Source organism: Oratosquilla oratoria, chromosome 7, assembly GCF_046742065.1.
Source record: "Oratosquilla oratoria isolate Oo_2021 chromosome 7, ASM4674206v1, whole genome shotgun sequence".
Lineage (NCBI taxonomy): Eukaryota > Metazoa > Arthropoda > Malacostraca > Stomatopoda > Squillidae > Oratosquilla > Oratosquilla oratoria.
In genome coordinates, this window is record NC_134783.1 from 81,148,937 (window position 1) to 81,171,436 (window position 22,500).

General features: G+C 35.8%; 1 protein-coding gene across 4 annotated transcripts in view; it reads right to left on the reverse strand.

The window, feature by feature from the left end:
- The window catches only part of Gpo1 (glycerophosphate oxidase 1), a 125,461-nt gene extending 109,423 nt beyond the window's left edge, over positions 1 to 16,038 (reverse strand). For all 4 annotated transcript variants that reach the window (XM_076188439.1, XM_076188437.1, XM_076188438.1 and 1 more), the window contains exon 1: positions 15,930 to 16,038. The gene's annotated coding sequence lies outside the window, so the exon portion shown is untranslated. The remainder of the gene's footprint in view (positions 1 to 15,929) is intronic.
- Between the last annotated feature and the right edge of the window lie 6,462 nt (positions 16,039 to 22,500).

Below are 22,500 nucleotides of genomic sequence, written 5' to 3' on the forward strand. Positions count from 1 at the left end.
ACCAACAAGCTCGTACCCATCAGAGCGCCGAGGACTAACCACTATAAGAACTCTATTCCGTCCATGGTACACATCATTAATTCAATTTAATCTAGTCTTAGAATTAGCTCAAATTGTACATTGTCAATGTATCACTGTATCACTGTTAAACCAATAAACCGATTATTATTATTATTATCATTACTATTATTATTATTATTATTATTATTATTATTATTGTTACTACTATTATTTTTATTATTATCATTATTATCATTATGATTACTATTACTATTATTATTATTATTATCATTATTATTTTTATCATTATTATTATTATTATTATTATTACTATTATTATTATTATTATTATTATTATTATTTTTATCATTATTATTATTATTATTATTATTATTATTATTATTACTATTATTATTATCATTATTATTATTATAATTATTATTATTATTATTATTATAATTTTTATTATTATTTTATTATTATTATTATCATTATTATTATTATTATTATTATTATTATTATTATTATTATTATTATTATTATTATTATTATTATTATTATTATTATTATTATCATTATTATTATAATTATTATCATTATTAATATCATCGTTATTATTATCACACACACACACACACACACACACACACACACACACACACACACACACACACACACACACATACACCAAGATTGGAATATGCAGCGACGACGTGGTCACCAAGTTAAAACTAAATGTATAACAAAACTTGAAAGAATACAAAGAGCAATTACAAAATTGGCACCAACACTCTCAGAACTATCATATGAAGAGAGATTAGCAAAACTTGAGCTACAGACATTAGAGCAAAGAAGAAAGAGAGGAGACTTGATAACTATTTATAGAATCATGAAAGGCATAGAAACTATTGATAGAGAGAATCTAATAAAATGGGACAGTAGAAATACAAGAGGACACGGAAAGAAAATCAAGACAGTTATAGAAGAGACCTGAAAAAGAACCGCTTTCCCCACAGAGTAAGAGACGTTTGGAACAAATTAGATGAGAAAGTGGTGTGTGCAAAAACAATACATGAATTTAAAAACGGCCTAGATAAAACGAAATATGAAGACGGGACACCACGAGCATAGCTCCCCTTCTCATAAAATACAACTAGGTAAATACACACACACACTCACTCAGACACACACACACACACACACACACACACACACACACACACACACACACACACACACACACACACACACACACACACACACACACACACACACACACACACACACACACACACACACACACACACACACACACCTTATGGCACGGTGGTTAGAGTTCTCGCCTGCCACTACGGCGGTCCGGGATCGAATCCCGCCCAGGACTGAAATAATTTCAGTATCGCTGCGCTGCGGGTTGTTACTCCAACTCTCGTGGGCGGGGAGTTGTGTGTGTGTGTGTGTGTGCGTGTAAGGTCACAGTATTACCCATAGATCGGTCATACGAGCTCTGAGCTCTCATCCGAGAGGTTAATAACTGTCAATCACGGGTCCAACACGTGATCCAAAGAACAAGTCGAATCACACACACACACACACACACACACACACACACACACACACACACACACACACACACACACACACACACACACACACACTTCAACGAACGGACGGCTTAGAAGACGTTCTGAAGAAAATTGAAGTTTCGTGGATCCCAACGCAAAGAGAAGTGCCTATTGTATTTACAGGGTGGGGGGGAAATTGCTCGTGGGGTAGTGGGAAAGTAGGGAAAGAGGAGAAGGGGAGGGATTGCTGAGGGAAATGGAAGGAAATGAGGAAGGAGAGGACTTGGCTCAGGCAGACAGGCGAAAGGTAAACAAACGGCCCCCCGACCAGCTGAGCGACGATGAAATGTCTAATAAAAATGTAAAGATTAGAAGTATAGATAAGAGCAATACAGTAGAAAGTGATGAGAATATTTTCCAGGGATTTAAAGAGGGTGGGGGGGACACAAACCCCCCCCCCCGACTGACAAGACTAGAAGAGAAGGTCGATAAGATGATCGAGGACTTGGAGCGTAGGTTCGGTCATGTTAACAACATTGTACGGAGGGTTGAAAAATTTGAAGAACTAGAGAATGCGAACAAAAACTTTACTAAGGAAATTGAAGAATTAAAAAAACAGTTAAAAGAAGTAAAAGAAGAGAATAAAGTCTTAAAGGAGAATAATAAGGAGAACAAGGAGGGTTGGGAAAAAAATCCAAGAAAATAGCAAAGTTGCATTCACTGACATAATCAGACAGTAAATGAATGAACAAACTGAAGACTCAGTTATTAAAGTGATGAGACAGAAGGAGAATATAGTAAGAGACTTAGCAGACAGAAAGAAATGTATAATTATATTAGGAATGGAAGAGAAACATAACCCAGATAGAACCACAAGAATCAAAGAGGAAAATGAAAAAGTAAGAAATTTACTAGAATTAGTTCAGGAAGATGAACCAGAAATAATGAAACAAATCGAAGAGAAATTTAGGCTAGGGAAATATAGTACAGACAAGACCAGACCAATCAAGATTAAATTCAGTTCACAAACTACGGCTGAGAATATCTTATCCAAAACAGGGAAACTAGCAACAAGTGAACAATATGAAAAGGTATGGATAAAAAGGAAAATGAATAAAGAGGAAAGAGAGGAAGAAAAACAGAAAATACTTGAAGCAAAGGAAAAAAACGAGATAAGAACGGAGTCAGAAAAAGAGAGATTCTATTGGAGAGTAGTGAATATGAAACTAAAGAAAGTCGACATACAAGAGAAAAACAAAAGGGAAACAGAGAACACAATGGAAGTGGCAGAAAACTAAGAGTGTCTTACACAAATATAGATGGATTAATAACAGGATTGAATGAGCTGAATGATTATTTGAAAGAAAAAGAACCAGACATAATGGGAATTGTAGAAACAAAATTAAAAGGTCCACTACCACCCAACAGTGTAGGACATGATGCATATAATTATTGGATTAGAAACAGAGAGAAAAAGCAAGGGGGTGGAGTTATGTTCCTGACTAAGAAGGATATAAACGTGAAGTGTGTCACATATGGAAAGAATATAGTAGAGATGATAATGATGGAAGTAGAAGACAGAGATAAGAAGAGCAGAAAGTTTGTGATAAAATATGTGCCCCCCGAAAACAGCCTCATGGGAAGAGAGTGAACATAAAAGTATGTTAGAGGACACAAAGATAACATTAAACAAGATAATGGAAGAGGGAGGAAAAATAGTTATGATGGGCGACTTTAATTGCAAAGAAATCTGCTGGGAAGAAATGACAGTAAAGGGTGGAGACGGCTCATGAGGAAACGCTCTACTTGAGATGGTTACTGACCATACAATGACACAATGGATACAGGAGAACACTAGGTATAGAAATGAAGAAGAGCCATCGAGACTAGACCTAATAATTACATCTGAACCTAGAATAGTGGACAAAATTGAATATAAAACACCAATAAGTAAAAGTGACCACATATTGATTGAACTGGAACTTAATGAAGAAAAATATATGAAAAGAAATGAACAATATAGAAAAGGAAGAATGATGTATGAAAAAACAAACTTTGATAAAATAAGAGAATTCTTTCAAAAGGAAAACTGGGAAGAAATATACAAAGAAGAAACAACAGTAGAAGAGAAATGGAATATTTTGACAAAAATTTACAAAAAAGGAGTGGAAAAGTATGTCCCAAGACAAAAACAAGAAAAAGAATATGTAAAATGCTGGTACAACAAAAGTTGTAGGGAGTTAAAAGACAAAAGAGACAAAGCCTGGACCAGATGGAAAAAAGACAGAAGACCTGAAAAATGGAAAATATATAACTGTTATAGAAATGAATATGTACAAACGTGCAGAGAGGAAAAGAGAAAATATGAAAAAGATATCATAGAATTGTGTAAAGATCAACCAAAACTATTCTACAGATTTGTAAACAATAAACTGAAAAACAAACAAGACTTGGAGAAATTAAGACAGGAGGGAGTTGAATACACTGAGGAAATGGAAATGGCGGAAATTATGAACAAACATTTTAAATCAGTGTTTACAAGGGAGAACATACAACCTGAAGAGAACGAATGGAAAGAGAAAGTCCCCCCTATGGAAGAAATAGAAGTAACAAAGAATGAAATATTAACACACCTGAGTAATCTTGATGTCAGAAAATCGCATGGACCAGATGAAATAGCAAACTGGATACTGAAAGAATGCAGGAATGAACTGGCAGACAAAATACATAGCATACTAAATAGTTCCTTGAAAGAAGGAAAAGTTCCAGAAGATTGGAAAAAAGCAAATATAGTACCTATATATAAAGGAGGAAATAAAGAAGAACCTACCAACTATAGACCAGTCTCTCTAACAAGTACAATAGCAAAAATTTGTGAAAGAATTATCAAAAGTAGATGGGTAAAATATTTAGAAAAAAAAAAAAACAAAGTGTTAAATCCAAGGCAATTTGGATTCAGACAAGGACGATCATGCGTCACCAATTTAATATGTTTCTATTCAAGGCTAATAGATATAATACAAGAAAGAGATGGATGGGCGGACTGTGCATTTCTAGACCTAAAGAAAGCTTTTGACAAAGTACCACATAAGAAGTTGCTTAAGAAATTAGAATATGAAGGAGGAATACAGGGCAAACTACTAAATTGGATGGAGGACTTTTTGCAAGAAAGAAAAATGAGAGTAGTGATAAGAAACCAGCACTCAAAATGGGATGAAGTAATAAGCGGTGTTCCGCAGGGAACAGTTCTGGCCCCAATAATGTTTGCTATATATATTAATGATATGGATGAAGGAATTGAAAGCTATATGAGCTTCTTTGCAGATGATGCAAAACTACTGAAAAGAGTGAAAACTGAAGAAGATTGTGAATCACTACAGAGAGATCTAAATAAAGTACAGGAATGGAGTAGGAAGTGGGAGATGGAGTTCAATACAAAAAAGTGTAGTATAATGGAATTTGGAAAAAGCAAAAACAGAATAACAGGAGCATATAAATTGGGAGAAGAAGGAATAAAAAAGTAGAAAATGAGAAGGACCTGGGAGTCATTGTTATGAATAATATGTCACCTGAGAAACATATGAATAAGATTTTTGGAGAAACTTATAATTTAATAAGAACAATCAAAGTGGCATTTACATACCTGGATGAAGAAATGGTGAAGAAAATCCTAATCACCCTGATAAGACCAAGATTGGAATATGCAGCAACGATATGGTCACCAAGTACAAAAAAATGTATAAAAAAACTTGAAAGAATACAAAGAGCAATTACAAAATTGGCACCAACACTCTCAAAACTATCATATGAAGAGAGACTACAAAAACTTAAACTACAGACACTAGAGCAAAGAAGAGAGAGAGGAGATTTGATAGCTATTTACAGAATCATGAAAGGCATAGAAATTACTGATAGAGAGAATCTGATAAAATGGGATGACAGAAATACAAGAGGACACGGAAAGAAAATAAAAAAAGAGCTATAGAAGAGATTTGAAAAAGAACAGCTTTCCTCACAGAGTAATAGACAGTTGGAACAAGTTAGATGAGAAAGTGGTGTGTGCAAAAACAATACATGAATTTAAAAATAGTTTAGATAAAATGAGATATGAAGACGGGATCCCACGAGCATAGCTCCCCTTCCCGTAAAATACAACTAGGTAAATACAACTAGGTAAATACACACACACACACACACACACACACACACACACACACACACACACACACACACACACACACACACACACACACACACACGGCTCGGTGGCGGATTGGTAAGGCACTGGCCTCACAAGCCGGAGAACCGGGGTTCGATTCCCCGGCCGGGCGGAGATAAGATGGGTTTGTCTCCTATCACGTGTAGCCCCTGTTCACCTAGCAGTGAGTAGGTACGGGATGTTAGTCAAGGAGTTGTGACCTTGCTGTCCCGGTGTGTGGTGTGTGAGTGGTCTCAGACCTACCCAGAGATCGACAAATAATGAGCTCTGAGCTCACTGCCGTAGGGTGGTGTCTGGCTGTCTCGAAGAGAGGCTGCAGCAGATCCGAGGTGAATACACACACCGAAGGACTTCTTCCCTTTTAAACACCCATTTTTAGGGCGAAGTACGACTGAAATTTAATTCTGGCTAAAACGAGCAGATTCTATTTAGTATTGTGGGGATATTTATCACAATGAAGACGTTGACATGCGGCTGAATTGCGTTGTACACTAAAAGCACCCGTCATGCTGCTATGCACGTGACCACTACGCCGTCACGCATTTCTTTTGGCAACCCCGCACTTCCCGACCTGCATGCTGGCACCAGTACTTATATCATGAACTCCCACATGCCTGTGCTCATGCATACATATATGCACCAGGTGGTCAATAGTATGCGTGCATATACACACTTTGTTCTCAATTATCATAACGCACACACACACACACACACACACACACACACACACACACACACACACACACACACACACACTTTCAACGAACGGACGGCTTGAAGAACGCTCTGAAGAAAAGTGCAGATTGTGGATACCAACGCAAAGAGAAGTGCCTTTTTGTATTTGCAGGGGGGGGGGGGGAAATTGCTCGTGAGGTAGTGGGAAAGTAAGAAAAGAGGAGAGGGGGAGGGATTGCTGGGGAAATGGAAGGTAATGAGGAGGTGGAGGAAATGGCCCTGACGGGCCGCCGGGTAGACAAAAGACCCCAAGACGAGTTGGATGATAACATGTCTAATAGGAATGTGAAGATTAGAGGTATAGATAGGAGCAATATAGCAGAAAGTGATGAGAATATTTTCAAGGGATTTAAAGAGAGTGGGGGGGACACAAACCCCCCCCGACTGACAAGACTAGAGAAGAAGGTTGATAAGGTGATCGAGGACTTGGAGAGTAGGTTAGGTCATATGAACACCATTTTAAAAAGGGTTGAAAGATTGGAAGAACTGGAAAAGGCGAATAAAAACTTAACTGATGAAATAGAAGAACTAAAAAGACAGTTAAGAGAGGTAAAGGGGGAGAATGAGGAATTGAAGAAGAATAGTAAAGAAAACAGAGAAACAATAGCTAAAGAAAGTAAAAATTGGAAGCAAACCCAAGAAGGAAATAAGATTTCTTTCACTGACATAGTCAAACAGCAATTGAAAGAACATACTGAAGACTCAGTTATTAAAGTGATGAGACAAAAGGAGAATATAGTAAGGGATTTAGCAGACAAGAAGAAATGTATAATTATATTAGGAATGGAAGAGAAACACAACACAGATAGAACCACAAGAATCAAAGAGGAAAATGAAAAAGTAAGCCAATTACTAGAATCAGTTCAGGAAGATGAACCAGGAATTATGAAACAAATCGAAGAGAAATTTAGACTCGGAAAGTATAGCACAGACAAGACCAGACCAATTAAGATTAAATTCAAGTCACAAACAACGGCAGAGAATATCTTATCCAAAACAGGGAAACTAGCAACAAGTGAACAACACAAAAAGATATGGATAAAAAGAGAAATGAATAAAGAGGAAAGAGAGGAAGAAAAGCAGAAAAGACTGGAAGCTAAGACAAAAAACGAGAACAGAACGGAGTCAGAAAAAGAGAGATTCTATTGGAGAGTAGTGAACATGAAAATAAGGAAGTTCGACATACAAAAGAAAAACATAAGGGAAACAGAGAACACAATGGAAGTGGCAGAAAACTAAGAGTGTCTTACACAAATATAGATGGATTAATAACAGGATTGAATGAGCTGAATGATTATTTGAAAGAAAAAGAACCGGACATAATGGGAATTGTAGAAACAAAATTAAAAGGCCCACTACCACCCAACAGTGTAGGACATGATGCATACAATTATTGGATTAGAAACAGAGAGAAAAAGCAAGGGGGTGGAGTTATGTTCCTGACTAAGAAGGATATAAACGTGAAAGGTGTCATATATGGAAAGAATACAGTAGAGATGATTATGCTAGAAGTGGAAGACAGAGATAAGAAGAGCAGAAAATTTGTGATCAATTATGTGCCTCCGAAAACAGCCTCATGGGAGGAGAGTGAATATAAAAGTATGTTAGAGGACACAAAGATAGCATTAACTAAAATAATGGAAGACGGAGGAAGAATAGTTATGATGGGCGACTTTAATTGCAAAGAAATCTGCTGGGAAGAAATGACAGTAAAGAGTGGTGATGACTCATGGGGAAATGCTCTACTTGAGATGATTACTGACCATTCAATGACACAATGGATACAAGAGAACACTAGGTATAGAAATGAAGAAGAACCATCGAGGCTAGACTTAATAATTACATCTGAACCTAGAATAGTGGACAAGATTGAATATAGGTAAAAGTGACCACATATTGATTGAACTGGAACTTAATGAAGAAAAATATATGAAAAGAAATGAACAATATAGAAAAGGAAGAATGATGTATGAAAAAACAAACTTTGATAAAATAAGAGAATTCTTCCAACAAGAAAACTGGGAAGAAATATACAAAGAAGAAACATCAGTGGAAGAGAAATGGAATATTTTGACAAAAATTTACAAAAAAGGAGTGGAAAAGTATGTCCCAAGACAAAAACAAGAAAAAGAATATGTAAAATGCTGGTACAACAAAAGTTGTAGGGAGTTAAAAGACAAAAGAGACAAAGCCTGGACCAGATGGAAAAAAGACAGAAGACCTGAAAAATGGAAAATATATACTGGTTATAGAAATGAATATGTACAAAAGTGCAGAGAGAAAAAAAGAAAATATGAAAAAGATGTTATAGAAAAGTGTAAAGATCAACCAAAACTATTCTACAGATTTGTAAACAATAAACTGAAAAACAAACAAGACTTGGAGAAATTGAGACAAGGAGGAGTTGAATACACTGAGGAAATGGAAATGGCAGAAATTATGAACAAACATTTTAAATCAGTGTTTACAAGGGAAAATATACAACCTGAAGAGATTGAGTGGAAAGAAAAAGTCCCCCCTATGGAAGAAATAGAAGTAACAAAGAATGAAATATTGACACACTTGGGTAATTTTGATGTCAGAAAATCGCATGGGCCAGATGAAATAGCAAACTGGATTCTGAAAGAATGCAGGAATGAACTGGCAGACAAAATACATAGCATAATAAGCAGTTCCTTAAAAGAAGGAAAAGTTCCAGAAGATTGGAAAAAAGCAAATATAGTACCTATATATAAAGGAGGAAATAAAGAAGAACCTACCAATTATAGACCAGTCTCTCTAACAAGTACAATAGCAAAAATTTGTGAAAGAATTATCAAAAGTAGATGGGTAAAATACTTGGAAAAAAACAACGTACTAAATCCAAGGCAATTTGGATTCAGACAAGGACGGTCATGCGTCACCAATTTAATATGTTTCTATTCAAGGCTAATAGATATAATACAAGAAAGAGATGGATGGGCTGATTGTGCATTTCTAGACCTAAAAAAAGCTTTTGACAAAGTACCACATAAGAAGTTGCTTAAGAAATTAGAATATGAAGGAGGAATACAAGGTAAATTGCTAAATTGGATGGAAGACTTTTTGCAAGAAAGAAAAATGAGAGTAGTGATAAGAGATCAGCACTCAAAATGGAATGAAGTAATAAGCGGTGTCCCGCAGGGAACAGTTCTGGCCCCAATAATGTTTGCTATATATATTAATGATATGGATGAAGGAATTGTAAGCTATATGAGCTTCTTTGCAGATGATGCAAAACTACTGAAAAGAGTGAAAACTGAAGAAGATTGTGAATCACTACAGAGGGATCTAAATAAAGTACAAGAATGGAGTAGGAAGTGGGAGATGGAGTTCAATACAAAAAAGTGTAGTATAATGGAATTTGGAAAAAGCAAAAACAGAATAGCAGGATCATATAATTTGGGAGAAGAAGGAATAAAAAAAGTAGAAAATGAGAAGGACCTGGGAGTCATTGTTATGAATAATATGTCACCTGAGAAACATATAAATAAGATTTTTGGAGAAACTTATAATTTAATAAGAACAATCAAAGTGGCATTTACATACCTGGATGAAGAAATGGTGAGGAAAATCCTAATCACCCTGATAAGACCAAGATTGGAATATGCAGCAACGATATGGTCACCAAGTACAAAAAAATGAATAAAAAAACTTGAAAGAATACAAAGAGCAATTACAAAACTGGCACCAACACTCTCAAAACTATCATATGAAGAGAGACTACAAAAACTTAAACTACAGACACTAGAGCAAAGAAGAGAGAGAGGAGATTTGATAGCTATTTACAGAATCATGAAAGGCATAGAAATTACTGATAGAGAGAATCTGATAAAATGGGATGACAGAAATACAAGAGGACACGGAAAGAAAATAAAAAAAGACAGCTATAGAAGAGATTTTAAAAAGAACAGCTTTCCTCACAGAGCAATAGACAGTTGGAACAAGTTAGATGAGAAAGTGGTGTGTGCAAAAACAATACATGAATTTAAAAATAGTTTAGATAAAATGAGATATGAAGACGGGACACACGAGCATAGCTCCCCTTCCCGTAAAATACAACTAGGTAAATACAACTAGGTAAATACACACATATATATATATATATTTATTTATACATACATATATATATAATATATATATATATACATACATATATATACATATATATACATATATATGTATATATATATACATATATATATGTGTATATATATATGTATATATATACATATATATATGTATACATATATATATATATATACACATAAATACATACATACATATATGTATATATATGTATATATATATACATACATATATATATATATATATATACATATATATATATATATATGAAGGATTACAAAGGCGGAGCATGCCGACAGGAGACCTTTTGGTCCATATCTAGGTCGGATGCGAAAAAAATCATAATAATAGAATGATAATAAAAAAACTATGATAATGTATGCAACAAACAAAATCTATATACATAAAAAAATATTTCTCTCTAAACCTTCCAACCTCCTACTCCGGAAATGAGTCATCACCGGAAACACTAACTCCCGGGGACACATCTTACTCAGACTCAGAGAATCTTTACGAAATATTACCGAGAGAATCTTTACGAAATAACGCTAAGAGAATCTTTACGAAATATTGCCAAGAGAATCTATATACATAAAAACGGAATTACGGAATTCTGACAAAAGAATCTTTACGAAATATTAATGAGAAAATATTTACGAAATATTGCCAAGAGAATCTTTACCAAATGTTAACAAGAGAATCTTTACGAAATATTACCAAGAGAATCTTTACGAAATATTGCTAAGAGAATCTTTACGAAATATTGCCAAGAGAATCTCCACTCCACTAACATAAAAAAACATTTCTCTCTAAACCTTCCAACCTCCTACGCAAGGCCCAACCCGGAAATGAGTCATCACCGGAAACACTAATATTACCATGGAAAAAGAAAGTGGTGCTAACAAGAAAAAGATAATCTTTACGGAATTCGGACAAAAGAATCTTTACGAAATATTAATGAGAAAATATTTACGAAATATTGCCAAGAGAATCTTTACCAAATGTTAACAAGAGAATCTTTACGAAATATTACCAAGAGAATCTTTACGAAATATTGCTAAGAGAATCTATACGAAATATTGCCAAGCGAAGCGAAGCGAGCTACGCCGTAGGCCAAGCACACCTGGCGAAGCCAGGTCCGGGTGCTTGTACATAAATAAATGCATAGGTATAGTTGAATAACAAACAAACAGGTAAACAGTAAATAGTAATAAATTGACACATAACTAATAATAAATGAAAATCAAACGACAAATGATAACAAAACAAAAACAAATAATATAAAATAAATCATATAATCATTACAGCATCTTGCTTAGATGTTTATCTAAATGAGTCTTAAAGCTTCGAACTGAACTACATTGCACTACCTGCGCAGGAAGTTTATTCCATTCATTAACTACACGGTTGGCAAAGTTGTTTCTACCTACTTCCAAATTGAATCTATTTCCGGATAGTTTGAGACCATTGTTTCTTGTCTGATTCTCATTCAATGTGAAAATTTGGTCACTTTTGATGTTGTCAATTCCCTTTAGAATCTTAAAGACCTGTATCAAGTCACCTCTGAGTCTACGCTTTTTTAGGGAAAACAGATTCATATGTTTTAGTCGATTTTCGTATGATTTATTTTTGATATTTGGAATGAGTTTTGTGGCTCGCCGTTTTACTTTTTCCAGTCTGTCAATGTCTTTAATGAGATTCGGTGACCATACGGAAACAGCATATTCCAAATGTGGACGAACTATATAGCTTGTTAATGAGTGATGGACTTTTGAAATAAAAAGATCGCGCAATCAGTCTTAGAATCTTATTTGCTTTTTCAGAGGCTGAAATACACTGCTTGGATGATTTGAGATCGTTACTGATAATTACGCCGAGATCTTTTTCACTATCCACTTTTGTTAACGAATTTCCAAATAACTTGTAATCGTACTTATTGTTGTTTTTACCTATGTGCATTACCTTGCATTTACTCGTGTTAAATTTCATTAGCCACTTTTCAGACCATTGCTGTAATTGATCTAAATCTTCTTGAATATCTAATTGGTTTAAGTGATCATTTGCCACTCCGCACAGGTTTGTATCATCAGCAAATTTGGAAACAGTAGATTTTAGTCCATGGTCTATATCATTTATATATACTATGAATAGAAGTGGCCCAAGAACGGAACCCTGAGGAACTCCACGTGTAACATTTTCCCATCCAGAAGTTTTTCCATTTAAAACAACTCTCTGTTTTCGACCATTCAACCAATTACTAGTCCACCTTAATAGGCTACCACTTATACCATGTAAAGCTATATGCATTAATTCCCAAGAACACGTGAAATTAATTTGCAGAAAAAATACTGGGAAATAAGTAACTTAGTCCGAACGTTTTCGTCTATTTAAGACATCTTCAGGGAATACAAAGTGACAGTGACATAGATGCATAAATATACATGATGTAATAGACAAGGTAGGGGACATGCTAAGGTCACACAAGATACTCCATTACCAGGTCGAGAAATGTTGTCACTTATGGACATTTGATCACATATGACGTTACCACCCCACAGGCTTGATAACACTTGGGGGAATATTTTACAATTTTCGTAGTAGTAAAGTGATCAGATTTGTACAAGCCTACACTTAAATTAATGTCATGATCAAAGGTGTGCTTAATATAAATGGATTCAATAATATTTCTTTCTAATGAGGACCTACAAGAAATAATTTTCTTTGATTTATCCCAGTCAATAGGATGGTTATGATCTCTTACATGTACAAAAATTAAACTGGATATTTGCCCACTTCTTACACTACAATTATGTTAATTGATCCTTGTTTTTAGGTATTTGCCAGTTTAAGATTTGTTACATTGAAGGCGAGGGATTGAGTAAACACAACCCTCATTTACATCAGGTGAATTTTTAATTAGCTTACTTTCTTTGGTATTGTTGTTTTTGAATACCAAGTTTCTATTGAATTGTTTAGGGAATAACAGGCAGTTCAACTAAGGAAGAACCAGAAAGTTCTTTTTGCAAAATACTTTTCTTTCATGGGAGGCGTTATGGAAATATTTGTAAGTCCTTTTTTGAGAAGCGTCTTTTAAGTGTTTCGGATATTTTAACTCAGAAGCTATGTTATATATTTCCTCAGTTCATCATCCAAAAATTCGGGGCTACATATCCCATAAGCTCTAAGAAACATGGAAATGAATACAGAAATTTATATTTTTTGATGATGAGCCGAGTAAAAGTGGACATATGATAGAACATTAGTTTGTTTCCTAAAAATGTCAGACTGAAATTGTTTACCACTACAATGAATTAAAACATCCAAAAGTATAAAAGACCATAACCATCCTATTGATTGGATTAAGTCAAAGAAAATAGTTTCTTGTAAGTCCTCATTAGAAAGAAATGTTATTGAATCTAGTTATATTAATTACACCTTTGATTATTATATCAATTTAAGTTTAGGCTTGTACAAACTTGATGACTATTACTACAAAAATTGTAGACTATTCTCCAAGTGTTACCAAGCCTGTGGGGGTGGTAACGTCATTTGTGATCAAATGGGGCCCAGGAGTGTATAGTCTTCTTTGTAAAGATTGTGATTTAGTGTACCTTGGGCATACCGGCAGGAAATTTTAATACCAGGTTAACGGAGCACAAAAGATCCATTAGCTATGTCCAGGAAAATTCCGCTGTGTTTCAACATGTCAATACCAAAAATCATAGTCTTGACTGGGATAAGGCCAAGATTTTGTCCAAATGCAGCTTTAGAAGAAAAATTGTTGAATCCGCCGTAATCGAAGAATGTCCGAACTTGAACATCTCCAAAGGTCAATGCTCCCCGGACATAATCTCACGGCTAGTTGTGAGCCGTTTGATTGAATAAAAATCACCCTCCTGACCCCGTTCCCCCACCAATCTTGACCCCGCTTCCCTTCTGACCTCACACCTTTACCCACACATCCCCTCCCCTTTGACGCCGCCCTACGCGACGGACTGTCATGCTTTTAGCTCTGCTTTTTCCCCTTCTACTCATATCTCAATCGTATTTATGTCTCTACAAATTCTTGTAACCTGTATTTTCCTGAAGAGGGCTATAGCTATTATCCGAAATATAGAAGTTATACTTTCTTCTAAGTTTCCTTTTATTCCTACTGTGGGTTCTTCGTGATTATATACATACATACATACATATATATATATATATATATATATATATATATATATATATATAATGTGTGTGTGTGTGTGTGTTTGTGTATGTATGCATATGTATGCACACACACACACACACACACACACACACACACACACACACACACACACACACACACGCACACACACACACACGCGCTCGTAAGAAAGATAAAAACAAATATATATATATATATATCTATATATATATATATATATATATATATATATATATATATATATATAAACTGACGGCTACTAATTCATTACTCATGATGAAGTTTCTTGCTTGTGTTCTCAATATGTATCATCAGTTTCTCCTGGGAGCTGCATAGAACAGATATATTCCTCATATAGTACAATGTTGCACGATATTTCGATATTTTTGTCTAATCTGTGTTGGATGCTGTATTAGAATACAATTTTACACTTGACACAGATATGAATACTAGACAGCATTGGTATTCAGGGAGACCAAAATATTACTTGTTAAATTTAGTGAATACAAGAGGATTTTTTGTATATGTTCTCATGCTTTTAAGTCGTATATTATACAATTTGACATTGAATATTGTTTCCTGAAGAATAAGGCAAAGCCAAAGGCTTTATCTAGAGTTGCTTTAATTCTACATGTTGATTTTTGTAGATAAGCTTTGTAGATAAGCTAATGTTTTGAATATTACGTGCGGCAATAACGCGGCAATAACAATTTCATTGACAACTTCAGACATTTCCAAAATAACACTTTTGTTATTTCTACTGAATGCGCCGAATATAATGTTTAGATCATTCACGACTTCCTATCGTCCTTCATAATGATAAGGTAAATGGCGTACTATGTCTTCCCTTTTTAAGTCTATTTTACCGTATCAGTGCACAAAATAACATCCCTGAACTTTACCTCTTCGACAATAAATTATCGTGTTAGTACTTAGTACAGTATTTAACTCGAACGCAAATGGTTTGTGATGACGCAATAACGCACGACTTTCCCGTTTTCCCTCTAAGAGGAAAATCAACTCAATCTAGAGGTTATTGTGTTATATTGAATTATATATCTACTGTCTCACATTTAGAAACAATGAATAATGCAAATATGTCAAATCCTACCTTTGAAAGAAGTGTAGCCGCTGCAGAAACCGAAACTGATCAACAGGAGGCAGCTTCGCGATATATCACCGCATATCCAGTTCTACTACCATTGAGACTGTAAGTTCTTCTACGGGTTTGACCACAAAAGATTTGAAGATGATATAAAGGGTTTAATATTACCTAAAAACATTCCAAATTTAAAGTAGCTTATTTACATTCTACAAACTTACTAAATTTGATGCTTATTTGTTTTATAAGCTGCCCAACCTGTCACATTTATGATTGTTGTTTTATTGTCTGCTAGTGTGCAATCATTGACAGATCTCTGTACTAGTAATCATTATTAAAGAACATAAATGAACATTTAATTAATTTAAAATACAAAAATTCTCTTGGTTAAATTATTACATACAGTAAATAGAAAAGACAACATATTTCAGTAATGTCTTACAGAGAAATGAAAAGAAGGATAGAAAATTAAATAATATGCAAATTCTTGTAACATATGTCGATGCGGTATGCGATTATATAGGATGACTGCATGTATGTCTATTATGATCCTTAGAATTACAAAAAGTATATATTAAGACTGGTGCATCCCATAGATATCTACAGTCGCCTGTGATAAATTTATTCACTGGCATAACGTTTAATTTAGTATCAACTTTTAGAAAAGTTATACATCTTCATTACAAATTGAATTTGGACGGAAATGCATTTAGAATATATTTTGATTTACCATCAATATAAATACTACTTATAAGTTAAAGTCTATCATATAACATACAATAGAAAATGATAATCGAATACGTTTTCTTTGTCATGATAACCTATGGCTTCTGAAAACTTTTATTTACTCAAGTGGCGGATGTATGAAGTTGCCAAAGATGGTCTTATATGGCTGGTCACCTTGTGGTCACCCCAAATTTGAATCAGGTATTTAATAAGAATTAAAAAAAAATGAATGGTTATGTTCAAAAATAGGAAAACAAACCTCCCTACTTTCATTTGGGATAGTTGCCCCACAATAATGTACCTACATCGAAACCTGGCACAGTTGTTCAAGTGACATAAATCATCAAATGAATATAGGTTCCGTGTCAAAGGTGTAGGAACAATCTCCTTCTATGTGTATACGTGTGTGCGAATGCACAAACCGGTCTGAGTGTCACCATGGCATGACGAACGAAGCAATCACAAGCAGTTGGTAATGGAGGCGGGGGGGGGGGGGGTTGCTGTGAGACCCACCGAATGAATTTACTGAGAACTCACAAATATGATAGGATATTTTACAGTGGGTATTGGAACATATTCTATGTACCCACTAAACAGCTACTGTACGATACTGTAACAACCTATTGTTACACGGGCATTCCTGAATATGTGTATGTGAATAGTTACTGAGAAGTAATCGCTTGAGACTCATAAGACACTCTTTTTTATTCTCATTTTTTACATATACACTACCATCACCTATGTAATGAACATCATTCCATATGTCCTGTGAGCTCTACATGTATATTTATAACTTCTCATGTTCTATGTTTTTCGTGTTTATATTTTTATATTTGTCGCCTTCTAAGTGTAATAAACTTATAACAAAAACAAAACCATCTCAACATTTTCTGGCTCACCGCTGCTTGATAGCATATAGACCTTACTGATCATGTAATCAATTACTGAGTCGATTAATGACATATTAACAGAGTCAGACAATACCGGTCACTAGGTCAGATGTGCACCCTATAAAAACAGCTGCGGGCAATGCACAGGGAAAGCTAGACAAGTGTACAGTCACAACATTTATTGCACTGAAATATGCATAAGCTATTGTGTTGATTATACTTCTCTGGACTAAGACGTGCATGAAGACAAATTGCAGTGAATCCGAATATATTTGTAAACAGTGTTTCTGTGTGTGTATTCACCACGGATCTGCTGCAGCCTCTTGTCAAGACAGCCAGACACCATCCTACGGCAGTGAGCTCAGAGCTCATTCTTAGCCGATCTCTGGGTAGGTCTGAGACCACTCACACATCACACACTGGGACTGCAAGGTCACAACTCCTTGACTAACATCCCGTACCTACTCGCTGCTAGGTGAACAGGGGCTACACGTGAAAGGAGACAAACCCAACTTATCTCCGCCCGGCCGGGGAATCGAACCCTGGTTCTCTGACTTGAGAGGCCAGTGCTTTACCAATCCGCCACCGAGCCGTGTGTGTGTGTGTGTGTGTGTGTGTGTGTGTGTGTGTGTGTGTGTGTGTGTGTGTGTGTGTGTGTGTGTGTGTGTGTGTGTGTGTGTGTGTGTGTGTATTCACCTTGGTCTTTCACCTTGGTCTTTGGATCACGTGTTGGACTCGTAATCGACAGCTATTTCCCTCCCGGAAGAGAGCTCAGAGCTCGTATGACCGATCTATGGGTAATGCTATGACCTTTCACACACACATCCCCAACTCCCCGCCCACGAGAGTCAGAGTAACGACCCGAAGCGCAGCGATACCGAAATAATTTCGGCCCTGGGCAGGATTCGAACCAGCTACTGCGAGCACCACCGTACTTCCCAGTCCAGCGCTCTACCAACCGCGCTACCGAGTCGTGTAAGTGTGTGTGTGTGTGTGTGTGTGTGTGTGTGTGTGTGTGTGTGTGTGTGTGTGTGTGTGTGTGTGTGTGTGTGTGTGTGTGTGTGTGTGTGTGTGTATTCACCTCGGATCTGCTGCAGTCTCTGTCGAGACAGCCAGACACCACCCTACGGCAGTGAGCTCAGAGCTCCTTATTAGCCGATCTCTGGGTAGGTCTGAGACCACTCACACACCACACACCGGGACAGCAAGGTCACAACTCCTTGACTAACGTCCCGTACCTACTCGCTGCTAGGTGAACAGGGGCTACACGTGAAAGGAGACAAACCCAACTTATCTCCGCCCGACCGGGCGTGTGTGTGTGTGTGTGTGTGTGTGTGTGTGTGTGTGTGTGTGTGTGTGTGTGTGTGTGTGTGTGTGTGTGTGTGTGTGTGTGTGTGTGTGTGTGTGTGTTTACCTAGTTGTATCTCGCAATGTCTAGTTTGCTCTTAAACTCATGAATGGTTTTTGCGTACACTATTTCATTGTCCAGTTTGTTCTAAATGTCTACCACTCTATGTGGAAAACTGTTTTTCTTCAGATCTCTTCTGTAGCTATATATTTTTTTATTTTCTTTCCATGTCCTCTTGTGCTTCTCTTGTCCCAGTTTAATAAGTCCTCTTTATCGAGTATTTCTGTGCCCTTCATGACTCTGTAGATGGTCAGTAGGTCACATCTCTCTTTTCTTTGCTCCAGAGTCGGTAACTCCAGTTTAACCAATCTCTCCTTATATGACAAGTTTGCAAGTGCAGGTGCCATTTTTGTGGCTGCTCTCTGGATTCTTTCTATTTTCTTTATATTCTTTTTGGTACTGGGTGACCACAATGTCGCCGCATATTCTAGTCTAGGCCTTATCAGTGTGACCAATATTTTTTTAATAATTTCTTCGTCCAAATATGTAAATGCCACTTTTATTGATCTTAGCAAGTTGTAGGATTCTCTGACAATTTTGTTTATCTGTTTATCATAGGACAAGTCGTTTGAGATAATTACACCCAAATCTTTTTCGGATCTCTCCTTCTTTACCTCCTTGGTTCCAATTTTATATTGTCCTAATATTCTATTTTTGCCTTTTCCAAACTCCATTATGCTACATTTGTTAATATTGAAGTCCACTTCCAATTTCTTACTCCAGTTCCATGCCTCATTCAGGTCTTCCTGCAGTGATTCGCAATCCTTTTCAGTTTTTACTTTCCTTAACAGTTTGGCGTCGTCAGCAAAGAAGCTCATGTAACATTTCACATCATCACCCATGTCATTCACATAAATAGCAAACATTATTGGAGCTAATACAGATCCTTGCGGTACTCCACTGATCACCTCTTTCCAACCTGAATATTTTTCTCTGAGCACTACTCTCATCTTTCTACCAATCAGGAAGTCCTCCATCCATTTTAGTAGGTTCCCTTGTATCCCTCCTATATGTTCCATTTTTTTTTTTTTAATAATTTTTTGTGTGGTACTTTGACAAAAGCTTTTTGTAAGTCTAGGAAAGCACAATCAGCCCCATCCATTCCTTTCTTGCCCTGTGTCTATTAATCTTGAGTAGAAACATTAAGTTTGTGGTACATGATCTTCCTTGTTTGAACCCAAATTGTCTTGGGCTTATTATATTGTTGTCTTCCAGGTGTTTTACCCATCTATTCTTGATGATTTTCTCACAAATTTTGGCTATAGTGCTTGTTAAAGAGACTGGCCTGTAGATAGTTGGTTCTTCCTTGTTTCCTTCTTTATATATTGGTACAATGTTAGCATTTTCCCAGTCTTTTGGTATTTTTCCTTCTTTGAGTGAGCAACTTATTATGTTATGTATTTTGTCCGTTAGTTCTTTGCATTCTTTTAGAATCCAATTTGCAATTCCATCCGGGCCATGTGATTTCCTGATGTCAAGGTTTGATAGATGTTCTATTACTTCTTTTTGTGTAATTGTTATCTCGCTCATGGGGGGATATCGCCTTTCATTTCCTTCGTCCCAGTATTGTGCTTTCTCTTTAGTGAAAACAGATTTGAAGTGATTATTCATGACTTCGGCCATTTCTAATTCTTCTGTGTATTCTATATTCCCTTGGCGTAGTTTCACAATTTCCTGTTTGTTTTTAAGTTTACCATTCACGTATCGATAGAATAGCTTGGGTTGCTCTTTGCATTCATCTATATTATCCTTTTCATGGTTCCTTTTTTCCTCTCTTCTCACTTTAACATAATAATTTCTATAGTTTATATAAACTTGCCATTTTCCATTTTTTTAAATCTTTTCTCCATCTTTTCCAAGCTCTGTCCCTTCTATCTTTTGCCTCACTGCATCTTTTGTTGAGCCAACATTTAATGCACACTCTCTCTAACTTCTGTCTTGGTACGTGCCTATTCACCCCTTCATTGTAATTATCAATCAAGATATTCCATTTCTCTTCCACTTTTGTCTCTTCCATGAAAATTTTTCCCAGTTTGCATTCTGGAAGAATTTCTTTAGTTTTGCAAAGTCCGTTTTGTTGTACATCAATCTTTCTTTCCTATGATTTCCATTTCTCTCCATGTATATTTCTTCCTTTTGTTCAGTCTCAGTGAGTATGTGGTCACTCTTTCCAATTGGTGTCTTGTATTGGATTTTATCTACAATTTCAGGTTCTGTTGTAAAATATTAAATCTAGTTTCGATGGCTCATCATTATTTCTGTATCTGGTGTTTTCACTGACCTACTGAGTCATTGTATATTCCATGGTCATATCCAGTAGTACATTATCCCACAAGTCTTCTCCTCTCACTGTCATGTTCTCCCAACAAATTTCTTTGCAATTGAAGTCCCCCCATAATTACCAGATTACTCCCGCCCATTAGTATCTCATTTAATGATTGTCTTGTATCTTTTAGCATTTTCGTATGCTCGTTCTCTTTCCAATCGTTCGTTTTTAGGGGCACTTAAGTCATCACAAACTTTCTACTTTTCATATTCTTGACTTTTATCATGATCAGTCCTACATTACCTTTGCCCTCCGCAATTTTTGTCACATTCAAAATTTTCTTGGCCAAGAACATGATTCCTCCTCCCTGTTTCTTGTCTCTGTTTTTAATCCAGTAAATGTATAGTCCATGTACAACATCGATGGATGGTATTTCACCCCTTAGTTTAGTCTCCTCAATTCCCATTATGTCTGGTTTTTCTTCTAGCAGGTAATCATTAAGTTCATTCAGTCCTGAAATTAATCCGTCGATGTTGGTATAGGCCACTTTCAATATTCTTCTTTCTCCATTTTTTTTCTGTCTTTGGTTCGCCCATTCTGATGTATCATTTCCTCAGTCTCATGTCGATTACTCTCCAATAGAATTCCTTGCTTTCGGTCTCCGTTTTCTTCGTGTTTATTTTTTTCTTTTTTCTTTCCTTCATCTCTTAGTGTCTTCTCTTTTTCTAATTCCTCAGTACTTATTTCTCTTTTTATAAAAATTTTTATTGTACTTTTCACTCCTTGCCAAGTCACCTACTTTTTCAAATATTTCTTCTACTACCATTTGCGATCTTAGTTTTATCTTTAGGGGTCGATTTCTATCCTTAGAATAATGACCAATCCCATATGCATCGTCCACGTCTTTCCCTGACTCTTGGGCTCCATCCTGAATTTCTTTTAGGATTGCTATTGCTGTCCCTTTTTGTCTTTTTCTCTCATGTCCCTCGCTAGACCATGTTTTTCTTTAAGTCCATATACCACAATATATTTTTTCCTATCCACTGTGTCTATGACCCAATTTGGTTTTTCATTAATTACTTGGATAATTGTGTCTTTTGCATTCTCCTGCATTTGTTGTTGGACTAGTTCTTTGAAAACAATTTCCTTATTTTCAATGTTTTCTTTCCATTTCATAATCTTTTGGACAATTTCCTCACCTAAGTTCTCTTCGATTTTTCAGTCATTTCTAGTATTTGTTGTTTACCTCTTTTTTAAGTTTTCGCTATTGGTGGTATCATTAATTCTCTT